Source organism: Lactuca saligna, chromosome 4 (genome assembly GCF_052625555.1).
Source record: "Lactuca saligna cultivar CGN05327 chromosome 4, ASM5262555v1, whole genome shotgun sequence".
Lineage (NCBI taxonomy): Eukaryota > Viridiplantae > Streptophyta > Magnoliopsida > Asterales > Asteraceae > Lactuca > Lactuca saligna.
In genome coordinates this window covers 120169963-120187429 of record NC_136420.1, presented here as the reverse complement: position 1 = coordinate 120187429, position 17467 = coordinate 120169963, and positions in this window count along the sequence as shown.

The window sequence follows — 17467 nt, the reverse complement described above, 5'->3', positions numbered from 1 at the left end:
AATAGGAACATAATGCCGAACCAAACAAAAATAATACTAGTGTCTCGGTTAATTCGGGACTGTTCTTAGTGATACCAAGGAGTGAATGTAGCCTGATCAACTACATTCTCTCCAAAGTAAAACTAACACACGTCCTGATGAGATCGGGATTGCTAGGGAATCTAAAACTATACCCCTACCACCGAAAAGAGAACGCCTGCTTGATCTATGCGATAATTGTAGCATCCTAGGAATAACGTTAGCATAATTACGCACTCTCGCAGACCGCATGGCTGGTTTTCATCACCCTGGAGACCCCTACTTCTCTAACCAGGGGAACAACGGATGGCTAGAGGAGGAGCCCGAGGAAGACCCCGAAGAGGAATCTGACGGGGAACCAGAGGCCGAAGTTGATGGCGAGCCTGCCGAATCAGAGGAAGATGAAGGAAGCCTCGAGGAGGATGCTGATGATAGTGAAGGGGGTGATTCGGATGCGGAGTCCGAAGTCATCAACCCCCCCTTACCCGATCAGGGTGCCTGCCTATCGTGTAGGCCCCACTGGTCCTACACCGCCCTGGGGTATTGATCTTTGGAGATGGAGCAGACAGCAGGGACAGCGACCCCCGTACGGCATGTCACGCGAGTTCTTTGACCTGAGAGACGGAGGACCGGCTGATCGAGCCCTTCCAGTCATGGTGAAACGGTTGCGGAATACGGGCGACCTTGCCCAGGACACTGCTGATCAGGTGCGCCAGTTAAGGACTAGGGTCGAGCGTGCGGAGCAGGAGACGCGTGACGTCCTTTGAGAGTTTCACATGAGGCAGGTTCGGTGGGAGTCTCGACTTTGGGACGCAGAACGCTTGGTGGCTCGTCTTCAGGGAGCATCCACATCCTCGGCACCACCTTCAGACGCAGCTCATCGCGGTTAGGGATAGACTTATCTTAGTAGGTCGTTAGGAAATATGCTATGTACTCCGACTCTATGTTTAAGTGACTACACTACTCATAGAGCCGTCATGCTGTCGAACTAGTATCACTCATGTATGCTCTTACGAGCAAAATTTTCATGTATCAAATGCGGATAATATTAATAAAGTTTTACGTGTTTTGTTACGATATTACGAATTACTATGTGTTGAGAAATGATGATCAAATGGTCAATAGTAGTAGTGTTTAAGTTCGCACCATGCACCTAGTCAGTAGGATCACGACCTCACAGAAACCACATACCCTCAACATCTTTCCGTTTTGTCACAGAAAGATGCCTCTCCGACCTACTCGCGGAAACCCAGGACCAACCCCACCTGAAGTTGACTCAGCAGCTTTCCAGGCAGCTGTATCTGCAGCAGTCATGGCAGCGATTGCGCAAATTCATCAAGGGAACAATGGAGGAGTCAATGGGCAAGGAGCCGGAAGTTCGAACAACGGAATGAATCAAGGACCCCCCAAGACATGTACCTACAAGGACTTCACAAACGCCAAACCACGAACATTTAATGGCACTGGAGGGGTGATCACTCTGAAGCGATGGATCGAAAAGGTGGAGTCGGTATTCGAGATATGCGACTGCCCTGAGCACATGAAGGTGAAGTTCGCGGCCTGCACTTTTGTGGATCAAGCACTCACCTGGTGGAATGGACATGTAGAATCCATGACGCTCCCTGTAGCCAACTCTATGCCGTGGACAAAGATGAAAGAAATGTTAATGGCTGAGTACTGCCCACGAGGCGAAATACAGAAGATGGAGCAAGAGCTATGGAACCTCACTGTGCAGAACGCGAATATCGATGCCTACATATCGAGATTTAGCGAACTATCTCTGCTGTGCCCGGGTATGATCACCTCGGAAGGAAAGAAGATTGAGCGATTCATCTGGGGACTCACATCACCAATTCAAGGGAATGTGATAGCTGCAAACCCCGAAACATTTGACAGTGCGAAAAGATTGGCAAAAAGGTTGTATGACCATAACAACAAGAAGGGAGAGAAGCCAGTGGAGACTGAGAAGACGAAGGAAAGTGATGGCAAGAAGGGAAAGAACAATAAGAGGAAAGGGCGCCAGGGCCACGACACCTCCAAGAAGCAGTAGACTGTGGCGGTTAATGCTGTTACCGCACCGGTTCCAGCCGCACCACATACTCCAACCTCAGCCACTTCAAATGCTTCCAGACCTTATTCCGGTAATCTTCCCAAATGCAACAAGTGCGGTTTCCATCACTATGGAGAATGCAAGGATTTTCAGTGCACCAGTTGCAACCGAAGGGGACACACTGCAAAGTACTGCAAGGCTTACCCTCCCCAGAACCAAAATCAGGGAACCAACAACAACAACCGTTGCAACAACAACAACACCCATGCCAGCGGCAATAACGCAGGGCCTAGCCACACCTGCTTCGGATGTGGGAAGACTGGACACATCCGCCGAGACTGTCCTAACAACAACAATTTAAGAAATGGAGGAACAGGAAGGATGTTGACCATGAGTCAGGGTGAGGCTATTCAAGACCCCTCTGTTGTTACCGGTACGTTTCCCTTAAACCACGCTTATGCATGCATCTTATTTGACACCGGAGCGGAGCGAAGCTTCGTAAGCAATAAGTTTAAGCATTTATTAAAACAACTGCCCCAAAAGCTAAATGAAACCTATACGGTGGAAATGGCCAATGGGAAAACCGAATCCACTGGGGAAATCTACACCGGATGTACCCTAACTCTTAATCAACACGTCTTTCGAATAGATCTAATGCCAGTGTCAATTAGGAGTTTCAATGTGATCATCGGCATGGACTGGTTAAGCCCCCACCATGCCGAAATTATGTGCCATGAGAAGGTCGTTCGTCTTCGTCTTCCAAATCACGAAACCCTAGTAATTTACGGAGACAAATCTAGCATGAACCTTCGCCTCGTTTCGTGCATCAAGGCACAGAAATATCTAAGAAGGAACAATCTGGCGTTCCTGGCTCACGTGGTGGATAAAACCAAGGAGGAGATTAATGTTCGAGACATTCCCGTAGCATGTGAATTTCCGGACGTGCTTCCTGAAGATCTTCCGGGAGTACCCCCAGAGAGATAGGTTGAGTTTCGAATCGACCTTATTCCAGGAGCAACTCCTCTCGCTAAATCACCCTACCGGCTGGCTCCTGCCAAGATGCAGGAACTATCCAGCCAACTCAGCGAACTTTTGGACAAGGGATTTATTCGACCTAGTTACTCGCCATGGGGAGCTCCGGTGCTCTTTGTCAAAAAGAAAGACGGATCTTTTAGAATGTACATCGATTACAGAGAGTTAAATAAACTCACAATCAAGAACCGCTACCCACTCCCACGAATCGATGACCTATTTGACCAGCTCCAAGGAGCTAGTTATTTTTCTAAAATAGATCTACGGTCCGGATACCACCAACTCAAAGTCCGGGAAGAGGATATTCCAAAAACCGCTTTCCGAACTCGCTACGGACATTATGAATTTGTTGTAATGCCCTTCGGTCTAACGAATGCCCCTGCCGCATTTATGGACCTAATGAATCGAATCTGCCGACCGTTCCTCGACAACTTTGTCATTGTTTTTATCGATGACATCCTCGTCTATTCTCGAAGCAAGGAAGAGCATGGCCAACATCTCCGACAAGTTTTAGAAACTCTGCGATCAGAAAAACTTTACGCCAAACTCTCTAAGTGTGAGTTTTGGCTGCGAAGTGTGAACTTCCTAGGTCATATAGTCAGCCAAGATGGAATCCATGTGGATCCCTCTAAGGTCAAAGCTGTAGAAGGATGGGCAATCCCGACAACGCCCACAGAAATTCGTCAATTCTTGGGATTAGCAGGCTACTATAGGAGATTCATTCAAAACTTATCTAAGATCGCCAAGCCACTTACCTCGCTTACGCAAAAGGGCGTACCATTCAAATGGACAGACAAACAAGAGATTGCGTTTCGAATCTTGAAACAAGCTCTCTGTAGCGCACCTGTACTATCTCTGCCTGAAGGAACGGAAGATTTTGTAGTCTACTGCGACGCGTCAAATCAGGGCTTGGGTTGCGTTCTCATGCAACGTGGGAGAGTGATAGCCTACGCATCCCGCCAGCTAAAGACGCATGAAGTAAACTACACGACCCATGACCTAGAGTTGGGAGCTGTAGTCTTTGCCCTAAAGATTTGGAGGCATTACCTTTATGGTACAAAGTGCACCGTCTTCACAGATCACAAGAGTCTCCAACACATCTTAAACCAAAAGGAGTTGAATATGAGGCAATGAAGATGGGTTGAATTGCTAAACGATTATGAGTGTGAGATTAAGTACCACCCAGGCAAGGCCAACGTGGTAGCTGATGCCTTAAGTCGGAAGGAGTACTCTAATCATTGTACGAAAACTCTCTCGATAACCATTCAATCGCACCTGGCCACTCAAATTGCAGTAGCCCAGTCAGAGGCCATGAAGACGGAAAATAGAGCAAGCGAAGTATTGCACGGAATGGAAAAGAACCTGGAGGCAAAGGAGAATGGAGTATACTATTTCATGAACCGTATTTGGGTCCCTAAATTTGGAGGGTTTAGAGATGTTGTCATGAAGGAAGCCCACAAGACGCGATACTCCATTCATCCCGGTTCCGATAAGATGTATTTGGATATTAAACAACACTATTGGTGGCCTAACATGAAGGCGGAAATCGCGACCTACATCAGTAAGTGCCTTACGTGCGCCAAAGTAAAGGTGGAATACCAAAAACCCTCAGGATTGTTACAGCAACCGGAAATCCCTGAGTGGAAATGGGAAGGGATTTCTATGGATTTCGTGACCAAGCTACCCAAAACGTCGGATGGATTAGACACCATATGGGTAATAATTGACCGACTGACGAAATCTGCCCATTTCCTGCCAATTAAAGAATTGTACAAGATGGAGAGATTGACGCGTTTATACATTCGAGAGATCGTGAGACTCCACGGAATACCAACATCTATCATCTCGGATAGGGACAGTAGGTTCACGTCCCGATTTTGGCAATCACTCCATAAGGCGATGGGAACAAACCTCGATATGAGCACCGCTTATCATCCACAAACGGATGGTCAAAGCGAGCGAACCATCAAAACGCTCGAAGATATGCTCCGCGCATGCGTGATAGACTTTGGAAAGTCTTGGGATACCCACCTACCCTTAATCGAGTTCTCGTACAACAATAGTTACCATTCGAGCATCAAGGTGGCTCCTTTCGAAGCACTGTACGGGCGTAAATGTAGATCACCGTTATGTTGGGCTGAAGTAGGTGACACCCAGCTAGCAAAAACACACACGTCGGACAAAGCACTAACGGGACCGGAGATCATCCGTGAAACCACGGAAAAGATCGTTCAAATCAGAGCTCGATTGCAAGCATCGCGTGACCGACAAAAGAGCTACGCTGATAAACACCGAAAGCCCTTAGAATTTCAGGTCGGTGATCGAGTACTGTTAAAAGTCTCGCCCTGGAAAGGAGTCATTCATTTTGGGAAGCGGGGAAAACTAAATCCACGATACATTGGACCTTTCGAAATCGTCGCCCGAATTGGTCCAGTAGCATACAGACTGCAACTACCCGCAGAGCTAAACGGTGTACACCCCGTGTTTCATGTCTCTAACCTAAAGAAGTGCCTATCAGATGAAACCCTTGTTATTTCTCTTGATGAAATCGAAATCAATGAGAATCTCCTGTTCGTCGAAGAACCAATCGAAATCATGGACAGGGAGGTAAAGCGTACTAAACAGAGCCGCATCCCGATCGTGAAGGTACGGTGGAACGCAAAGCGTGGGCCAGAATTCACTTGGGAATGCGAAGATCAAATGAAGCAAAAGTACCCTCACCTATTCTAGCATTCTCAAATCTAGCTTTCAAACAGAATTTCGGGACGAAATTCCCTCTAACGGGGGGATGATGTCACAACTAGAAATTTTGTGCCTTGTAACTGTTGGGTTTTGAGCAATCTAACACTTCCTAAGTGTGCATGCAACCCTAATAAACCTTGGATCTATGTTTGTCTAAATACATGCAAAATAATAATTTTCCAAGGTTTATAACCTATCTAACATGGCATGGGGAACATTTCAACAAAAAAGAGTTAGAAGAGATTACATACCTTTTGGTGTGTTGGGTTCTTAGGAGTTTGAGGGCCAAGCACCAATAGTGTGAATGCCTCAAATGGAATCACAAACACCACAAACTCTTGGAAAACTTTGAGAGAGTATATACACCTTGTATAAATCAGCCACACACATGCACACACACACTAGATCACTAGCTTTCTCTTAGGCCTCATTTCATGCTCCATAAGCATGCTTATATAGTATGCATGGTTAGGGTGAAACCCTAATAACCCATGTCTTTTCCTTTTCCAAGGATCCATGGGTTAAAAGCTCCATGGATCATCCATGGACTTCCACATAAGCCTAGCCCATTAACAAATAAGTATTAGCCCACACTATATAAAACAAATAGCCCATAATTTAATTAGTATTCCTTTTAATCTCTAAATTAATCCATGATTAATTTAAGACTAAAACTAATTAAATAACGTAACTTCATATTAATATATTATAACTCATAATATATTAATAAACATATGTGTATAACTCTCATAAAATTATCCATAATAGTTTGGATGAGATGCAACCCAAATGGACCATGCCGGTCGGGTCAAGTATATACCAAATAAGTTATGGACTTAGACACCTTATCCAACAGACTCCCACTTGGATAAGTCTAATAACTATATTTGCCTATAACTTCAGGAACCAACCAACAATCGTAGCTCTCGAAAACTCCCTCGAACAATGAAGACTCTGTCGAACTATGAAGCGCCATTTTAGATAAGTGATCACATAATCCTCTGTTCTCATGATATCAGCCGGACAAATACATGGAACAACGTCGTACTTATTGTCCAACAGTTTGTTTCCCGATTTTCGATTTGTTTGACAAAGAACTTAATCGAACACATCAATTCAGTTCTGACCGGCCGGTACATGGGTCACAACAAAATCATCGAGGGGCCCGGATATCGCTTCTATTTCTAGAAGGAACAGATAAACTTCGACTGATATGCTTGTTCTACTACTTATTGAATTGTACACAAAGGCACGTTTTATAACATCAAGTTACTGATGCGTTTACGTGCAATCAATGCACAACCAACTCATAGGTAACAACTCATATCTCTAGGTTTGAAGATTTATATGATATTACCGTCTCACGATCACTCGAGATAAATTCCATGAAGTGATACAAGTGAGCGTGGGTTTATTCCAATACTCATAACTTATGAGCACTCACGAATGTTGTAGCAACCATTGCCATGACTAAACCCATTTAGCCATCTACAAACCCGATTCATGACAGTCTTGATTCATACCTACTTCCAACATATGAACGACTGTGGAGTGTTTAAATAACTTAGTCATTCGGAAAGAATAACCTAGCTATTTTGGAAGTCAAAACATGCAAAGTGAAACACAATAATAATCGAATCTAATATGGTCTCAGAACCCTTTTGAATATAAATAAAACCACCTTTTATTTATCACCATATTGATTACACATTATTCAATGTTTCAAATATCAACTTAAGACTTGAATAAAAAACAACAGTCGTCCCATGCTCCTAGCATGTACACTTTGTTTTTCTAAACAATAGTTATGCCATACCCCAAGTATGCACACTATATTTGTCTATGATCCTTACATTGTGATGTAGATAAATTGAACATAATTCCAATGATACTCATTTCACAATCCCAAATCCTTATTGTAAATGCAAGAATTCCAAATTCATGTCATTTACTGAAATCTGTTAGATTCTAAACTTATATGCATTGATCCTCTTGTAATGATTATGCACGAAGTCAGAAAGACTTGACATCAACCATTACAGAGCATTCCAAAGGAGATCAGCTCCTTGGGAACATCCTTCTTGCATTAAGTTTCCTAATCTTACATAGATTGAATAACTTCCACCTATGGAGACATTTCCATAGTCCCATTTGACTATCACTTCCGAACAAGAGTTACCTCTTTTCAGAAAATGTCAATATGGTCCTACCAAAATTAACACTAGACTTCCAAATGTCCCTGAGCAACCAATCTTTGGCGAACCTCAGATTGTCCTCGACAATTGCTTAATCACTTTAGTCATATCCATTTCTAGACTTTTCCCTTCTAAATGCCTTAAGCATTTGGAAAATTTAGAAAGGATGAATATTATAGCACATGAAATCGATCCTATATCCGAAGCATATGGGACACAATTCATGATGTTTGACATAAAGACATGATACTAGACCAGTCTTTTGCTACAATATTTTTCATTTGCCATGTTTTCAAAATTTAACTATGAAGAGGGATGCCGTAATCATAATCGAATTTTGAAAACACAATATATATAGAATTTTCTTAAGTCAAACCATTCAGACATATAATTCTTATATATATTCTTGACTAAAGATGATTAAAATCTCAATCTAAGCTTTAGAATTGAAATGAAGTATAATTTTCTCTCCCTTAATTATAGCAAAATAAGTTTTCAACCCCTGCAACTTCACGAATTGAAACTTTGTTTTCTATAATTAACATTGCTAGCTTGCAATACTAATCATAATAATCATGCTCCCACTAACATGATGATTATCAGCATAACACTTATGCTCCCACTAGCTTTGACATATTTCCAGAAATCTGCTGGACTTCTGAAATTTAGATTCATACATCCTTTCTTAGATAGCTCACATGTGTGTCTAAACAATTTTCAGAACTATGAAAAGGGATGCCGTAATCATAGTCTCAATTGCTTAGGCATTTGCCATTTCTCACAAGTCCATGTTAGTGTGCCGGTTAACCACACGCGCTCCACTAATGACTTTTGAAAATGCAAATTACACAATTGATATCTACTTAAAATCTATTTAGTGAAAGCGTTTCCTCACCATCATTTTCATGAATCGGAGAGAAACCTTATGACACTTAGATTTTATAGTGTATGAGTTCCTATCCATGCGAATTTGTCAAAACCATAATCACAAGATAAGGTTAGTGACAAATTCAGCCCTACATGGATTAAACTTATTCAATCTTAGTTTCTTGTCACCTTGGTAGCACAAGGCCCACCAATGCTTCCAAGTTGAACTCTGATAACTCACATGTAAATTCAACTTATTTGAAGTAGGTACAGAAATAAGAATTATGTCAACACGATAGGTTGCAAACCTTAAGTCGTGTGCTAGTGATAAATTACAGGTTTCACTCTTGATTAAATCTTGAAACTCTTTCAGGATCTTTAAGGCTCCCACTATCCTCTTGACATATAAGTTTCCCCAGTCAAGAACCATTCCTTAACAAAACAAATATTCAAGGGATAGTGCGGATTCTTATCAAGACTAACACTTCACACAATTGGTCTTAGTTGGTCTTTGTCTCATCCAAGACATCACAACTTACCAATCTCAAATGTACAAGAGTAGAAACATTTCACACTACATTTGATAAGTGTTTTAAACCTTACTTTATGTCACTCAATGTTACATTCTTGGAGTATGACTCTAAGAATTGTTTTGGAACGAAGTATGACTCATCTTCTTGATCTTAACCAATCCAACAATTCATGATTTCTCTTCTTAGCCATAACAATGCACTAAGACAACCTTGGAGTATGAATTTGTGATATGGTTTCTAAATCATTAAGATGATCATAAAACTGATACTAAAGTACTCTCCCGTCTTTTCAGATTTGAGAAACTTTTATCTTTCTGCCTAATTTGATTCTTCTTATTCGTTTTGTCATACATTGTATCCTTTCCAATGTTACAAAATTATACTTAACCTTATAAGTATAATCATATTTACTAATCTTTAGTAAATCATGACAAATCAATCTTTGTGGTGGACCTTGACCAGCGCACACCCAGTGTACCTAATTCCTTAGTCCTTCAATTGACTCACATATACATGTGATCAAAGAATTAGTCTTAATTTTTCAAAGATGAAAATTCTCATTCATCATACAATACAACTTGTATGATTCCAAGTTTCTGTCCAATTGAAACTTGGGTGATGAAAAACTTTCTTCATTTGGTAATTCAGACACTACCACAAATTAAAGAATCGAATCCACTTTCCAATATTGCTATTACTGGAAACATATAAGCAACAATTTTCCACCGATGCCATTGTAAGGATATTTTTTAAAATAAATAAAATTAAAACCTTTTTTTTTTCCTTTTATTTTAAAACTTTGCGGAAAAACTTATCCTTACAATCCACATGAAAAACTTGTTGTTATCTATTCACAAGCAATATATTATAACTCTTAAGCAACAGCTCAAAATTCTGATTACCGAACCATGCGATCGAAACCCATCTTCGCAATCAGAATCAGCATATACTTACTTTAAGCTTCCTATCCTTTCTTTGATTCTTAAAAGACATCAGCATGTGACCCTTTCACATTATGTATCAAGAATCTCAGAATAGAAACTTAGCAGAGTTAGAGAGTGGACTTTAACTGAAGTAGAGTCAAACCTCTTGACTTGACCAACCTTATGACCTTTCAGGTGAATAGGGCAGCTTCGCAACCAATGTCCCTTCCTTTGGCAACAAAACACATGGACCCTTTGGTAATGGCACATGAGACTATCTTAGACTTAGCCTTCCTCTTTACCATTTGGTCAACCGAGTTGACTATGGCCGATCCCTTTCCATTGGGAAGAGAAATGCTTTTCTAGATATCCAATGCTACCATTGCCAATGTCCATTTAAGGTTTGGGAAGTTGATCTTCTAACAAAATTTGCTTTACTAGTGTTCCAAATCATTGCTGATTCCACAGCACAAAGCAAATAGATAAGATCATTAAGGCTCGTGTCATAGTCTGTCTCATAGTAGTCCCAAAGTGACCCGCTATGTTACTAAGAAAGTGATTGAACATCCAACTTTCACGAGACTTTGACACCCAACTCTCCTGTCTTGTCAATATGTGACTACATCTCCAAGATGTGATCACACCAAGACCTTAACTTGCCAATAGGGCTTGAGTGACTTTAAACTTTTCAAGAACTTGTGGGTGAGGGAGAATAATTGGAGGAGATAAAGGAAGTGAAGCATGATGTTGAGGAACATCATCTTCAAGAGATTTGGGAAGATCATAAATGTCTAAACCAGACATGTTTTGGGAGATATTCAAGATAGTTGATTTAAAGTCCTTAATATGACACCCAATATGAAATATTAAGGCTAGGACCCAACAAACTATTTTATAACTTAGAAGAGGGATGCCGTAATCCAAGCTATAAAATATTTGAAGGTAGGTGAATGACGATTCACCAATTTCCACCATGAAAAAATAATTTATTAAGTTTTAATTGGATTTGAAATTCCTAGATCTTTTGAGATTCATTGAACTTTTCAATGGCATGTTTCAATCTCGAGTGTGCCCTCTCAAATTTTGTGACTGGGATGCCGAGGATCACAAAACAAGGTGTGAATAACCATACCAATTCACTTGGTACCCTTAATATTATCACCTAATCAATGTGCCGGTTAACCACACACGCTCCATTGATCTATGAAAAACATTAAGTCACCCTTCGTGGTCCTTACTAGTCCAAGTTAGTGTGCCGGTTAACCACACACGCTCCACCAACGACTTGGTAAGGTACAAAGTGTGAATTCCATGGGTTAGCAAAACCCAAACACCTCCCCATCATCAAACCCAAATACACAACCAAACACAACCTCGACTCTCAGATTTGCAGGTTATGAAGGTTATTTCAACCTTTTATCGTCTCAAGGCTCACCACAAATCCCATACCAAAGCATGACTTTCAATCCCGCTTCACCGCCGCTACAGTTTTCCAACTCACCTTACCTTCAACAAAATCAATTTGGTTAAAACCCAAATTTACAACAAAATATTTTCCCTTCTTTTGCTTCGATGCAACAACCAACCAACCATCGCTTACGACACAACAATCGGGTGAAGTGGAAGCAGGAGGTAGTAAGAGAGGGAAATGGAAAGGAAAAGGAAAATCGAAAGGGAAAGCAATAGCGGTAGAAACATAAAATGCAGACATTCCACAATGGTGTAGACCTGATGAGGAATACGCTTTGACGGCGACTTGGTGTGGTACTTCAAAAAACGAACTTCGCGGAAATAGAATGAAAAAAGGAGCTTATTGGGGGGCGGTGCTCGACAAGTTTCATGATGTTTTAAAGAAAAATCTGTATCGCAACAATGACATGTTGAGCAGCAAATGTGGTCAAATAACTAAGCGGTGCAACAAATTCAACGATATTTACATCCAGCTTGAGGTGCAACAGCAAAGCGGAACCAACGACTTCGATTTGTTCAAATCTGCTAAGGAACAATATCGGATTGAAATGGGTCATGTTTTTTACTTTGAAAAATAATGGGAATTTTTGCGAGTGGATCCAAAGTGGAATAAAACGCCTACATCGTCGGAAGTTCAATCCAAAAGGTCTCGCAATTCTAGCTCGGTCGACGTGTCGGACGCACGGACTAACATCGAACTTAACGCCGATGACGGTGAGATCCCAGATGATATCCCCACCAAGACGACCGCCCGGACGCGACAAAGCGAGGCACGCTACAAGACATGCAGAGGAGGTGGAGGCGAGATCAAAAGAGGTGGCGGAAATGAGAGCGAAATTCGACGAGTATAATTTACTAATTAAAGAAAAAATGAGTTAAAACGTCATCATTTGGAGTTCCTGGAATGGCAGGTACGGGAGAAGCAAGAGCAAAAAGAAAGGGAACTAATGACACATTAGTTGGTGTTGCATCTTGTTGTCCATTTCCTCACTTGGTGTTATAACCCCCACTTGCTTATGCGGCATGTGAGGTGTCACAACTAGAAATTTTATGCCTTGTAACTACAACACTTAAGTCGGATTATGAATCCAAAAACATAAGGGCATGTATGATGCTTACTCTGTGACAACAAAATTGCAATCAAATACACCATACAAGCATTACAAATAGTCAACAAGCAATTGGAAACCCTAGAAGTTCTTATTTAGGTCCATTTTGGACTAGAACTTCCTTATTGGGCCTAATGGACCAATAAACTTCCAATTTGACTATCTTGGGTTTAGAACTCTTAAATGGGCTCTAATTGGACCCACTTTCATTTATTTCAACATATTGGGCCATATTGGGCCTAGAATGAAATAAATCAAATATTATGAACTATTTTGGACCATAATTAACCTAATTTAGCCTTAATAGCTCATAAAAATCACATTTATAATTAATTGGGGCCAAACATCACTTAACATAACCATGAAATGGGCTTAAGCATACAAGGCCCAATACTCATCTTTTTCTCTCCAAATCTCGGCCCAAGCCCAACCAAAGAAAGAGAGTTGACTTTCCTATGCCACCTCATAATTATCCATAGGACTCCCATGCACCATCTCATGTTTTCATGCAAATCAATTCAAGAACCACACTCCTCTCCTCTCTCTTTTTGCTCTCGGCCGAACACAACACACACACACTCACAAAAATTCATTTCATTCTCTCTAAGTCTTGAAGGACATCTCCTTCCTCCTTCAAAAATTTCGAGAATCAAGAGCTTTTCAAGGAGGTTTTTCCCACAAACACATCATCTAAGGTAAGTTGATGACTAATCCATGATCTAGCTACTTCATTTCATCAAAAATCTCTTCTAAATCTATTCCAACTTGTGATCATGCACCTCAGAAGTCACTAAACTCGAGATCTACCAAGGAGACTTGCTAGGATCGAAATTTTCTTCTTTTCTCTCTTCAAAACCGAAACTACAACTCAAGGTGAGCTTCATACCCCCTTATTTTCGGTTTTTATAAGTTTTTGTGGGGGAGAATACAAGTAAAGGTGTAGATCCATCATTAGGTGTATGTTTTGGTTGATTTCTATGCTTATATGTATGTTTTGTATGATTTTGATGCTAGATCTAGTTATGAATTGCTAAAAACCGAGATATATCTTAAACTAGCATGAAATATACTACTACATACAAAGTATACCAAGAAAAATAGCTAAGTGGCTTAACAATACATACTTTGGGCTAAAAACTCATTTTTTTGACATAAATGTTAAAAATACAAAGTTAAAGGGCCCAAAATGAAATATTTCGAAATCTGATGGGTGAGATGAGTCAAAACAGATTCCATAATGTATTTTCTGAAAATATACTCTTTTGGAAGATCAAAAACATAAATTTCAAGCTTAATGGGCTAAAAATGACAATTTCGGCCCAATAGGGCCCATTATGCGAAATTTTCTGTTTTGGAGGGCCAAAACTGTGTTTTCCTGTAAAACAGTGGACTATTAGTGTTACATGTACTTTTCAAAGGTTTAAAACGCTTTTCAAATTTAAAAAGGACCAAAGTTGCAAAAAATTTCCAAATTGGGCCAAAAATGTAAAAATTGCGAAAAAGAGGGGTTATAACTGAGAAAACTGCAATTTCGGGGACTTAAACTGTTTTAAATGAAAAATATGCTGAAAAATATTAATTTCAATAATTTTTGGTGTTAAAATGTCAAGAAAAATGGTTTAAGGACTAAACCGGAAATTATTTTACCTAAAGGGGTGAAAAAGTAAATTTACAAAATTAAGAGGGGTTGTAAACAGAAAAATTTCAAGGGTAATTCAATACACTCGTTGTGAACAAAGATTGACACTACGACTCTCGATAAATTACAATACACAATATCACCAACAATCGTTATCAAACGAATTGATTCGGTCTCGAATCAATAACAAATCCAAAACTACTAACACTATAACGCTCAATACACATATGAAACTCTTGGAACTCTTTACTCTCGTGGAATTACTCAATACGTCGACGTACACTCCTTAGGCCCAAAAGTTGCAAATCATGCTTGTCGAGCCTAGCTAGCCCGATGACATGATCTTTAGGCCCAAAGGACACTTGCTTACATGTAGTTGGGTCTAATGCGACTCGACCGCGTGTAAAAGGACTTTCAATGGCAAACATGCTGCTGGTCCCCAAGGGTCCTTCAGTGCTGCTAGTAAAGTCGGTAACTCACGATTGCGGGTTGGGCTTCGGGCCCTTCGCAATTGCAATGGTCTTGAACGACGCAGGGAAATACCGAGGGTTTCGCACCTTCACTTTTTCTCTCCGGTCGTGGGACTACACAAGTCCGGGAGGATTGAGTTGTGTGAATAAGTGCGAGTGACGCCTAAGGGATCACTAGCACGGTTGCCAATTGGACGTTTTCATTAACGTACGATACAACAATTCACCACCCTCTGTATACTCAATGCCTCCGGAGCTCAACGAATACCTCTAACGTAACGAAATAACAGTACCCAAAATAACTAAAGCAAAGTGATAGGAAAACATCGGGTTTTCCTAGGGTTTTCAACAAGTACACTTACGAACTACATGTCGAATTTCACAACTCTTACGATTACATCTATAGAATTCAAACAAGCATACTCACGAATCTTCACATATTTTTACGTTATTCTATTTTCAGAAAATATCAGATTTTCTGGTGATTTTTTTCAAAACATTACAAACATTGGATTTCAAACATTACTTATGAACTCACCAACATTTCATATGTTGACGTTTTTTCAAAATACTTGTATTCTCAGGTAACAGATAAAGTGAAGGATGAATTGTACTCTATGACGTTTTGCTGTGGTTTAATTTAGTATCGAACAGTTACTTTTGAGAATGTAATGTTTTGGAACAATGTAATGGATGTAAACGCTACCAGTTGTATCATTCCAAATGTTGGTGATGTATAATGTTATGTTTCATGTATATTCATTGTGATGGTATTCAATTGAGTCACGACAGCCCCCGGACGTTTCCGCCGTCTGGTTCGGGGGTGTGACATGAGGTGACACAACTTGGTGTTGCATCTTGTTGCCCACACCCAATGCTCTTAAGGGTTTCGTCTTTGAGCACAGGTTCACTCCATTTGTCAAGACACTTTACATTGGAAAAATAAAAGCCTATATTTGAAGAATAATTTATAATACAAACAGCTTTAGCACATGTTATGAAATTATGATACTCAATATTGTAAACCGGTTTGAATCGGTTGGACCGGGAACTGAAGAGGGGAGCGGTTCAACTAGTGCCGATTTTATGTTTATTTTTGAATCGCAATGAACCGGCCAATTTTTACAAAAATCCAGTTGAACCGATTAAATTAAATCAGTTGAACCGGTTAAATTAAATAAAAATGTATGGAAATAAATCATTTTCATAACAAACTTTGGATGTTTTTTTCAACATTTATTTAGATTTTTTGGAATAATAACAAATGGTAAATATTATAAAGTTTTGTAATTCGGTTGTATTCATTTAAAACTATATTTTGTTTCCGTATTATATTTTATTTTATTTTATTATGTAAAAATTACAATTATATGTTTTTAATGTATTTGAATTGATTTATTTGAGTAATAACATATGATAAATATTATAAAGTTTTGTAAATCGGTTGAACCAACGGTCATATCGGTTTAACGGTTGAATGAGGAACATGTCACCATACCGATTCAATTAAAAATCAATTTTTAAAACATTGATGATACTACATATAAATACCAACTATATTACAAGAAAAATGAAACTTTCAAGGTTAATATTTCAAATACATCAAAAATTAAAAAGAAAAAGAAAAAAATATATATGACAATGAAAATAAGGTGACAAGTCATTTGGGTAGGGTTTGGAGCCATGGATAGACTTCATCCATCATAATAAAGAGTTTTTATAACTTATATGTTACTTATAGGTTATACGATGCTAAAATTTTGATTTTGGTATCACATAAAACTAGATTATGACCCGCGTTAAACGCGGGGAACATAAATTAAATACGTATCACATTAATAGGTGGTTTTGTCTTAGGTTGAATTTAAATAAAAAATGTTAGTTAGATTCGTTTTTAGAGTTTTTGAACCAAACTTATTAGATAAAAATATTTAATATTTATATTAGAGCAATTTGGTTTTTAAATATAGTAATTTTTAACATAAATGATCTATGTGATCTTTGTTTTATCACAACATAATGCGACTTTTTGATTAAAACATGTTGTGTAGTAGCTTTATGAATTGATTTTGTTCGGTGTACCAACCCTCATGGAAGCTTATATGGCTCTTTTTCATATTGGTCTTGTAAAACCAAAAGCAACAATAAGTTGTTACATGTACTAGCAACATTAAATTCTGCAAAGAAATTCGATAAACATTACAAATAAAGTGAATTGTCATAACCATAAACATCAAATTCAGACGTAGTAATTTGGTCGATTTCAAAGTTTTTTTTCTTTATAAAAATTAAAATATGATTTTTCAGATTACACCCAATCACATATACATATCGTTCGATCAAATAAATTATTACAAAAAAACATGTTATGAGCAAAAATATAATATTAGTATCATAATTTGCTAAAGGTTAACACTAA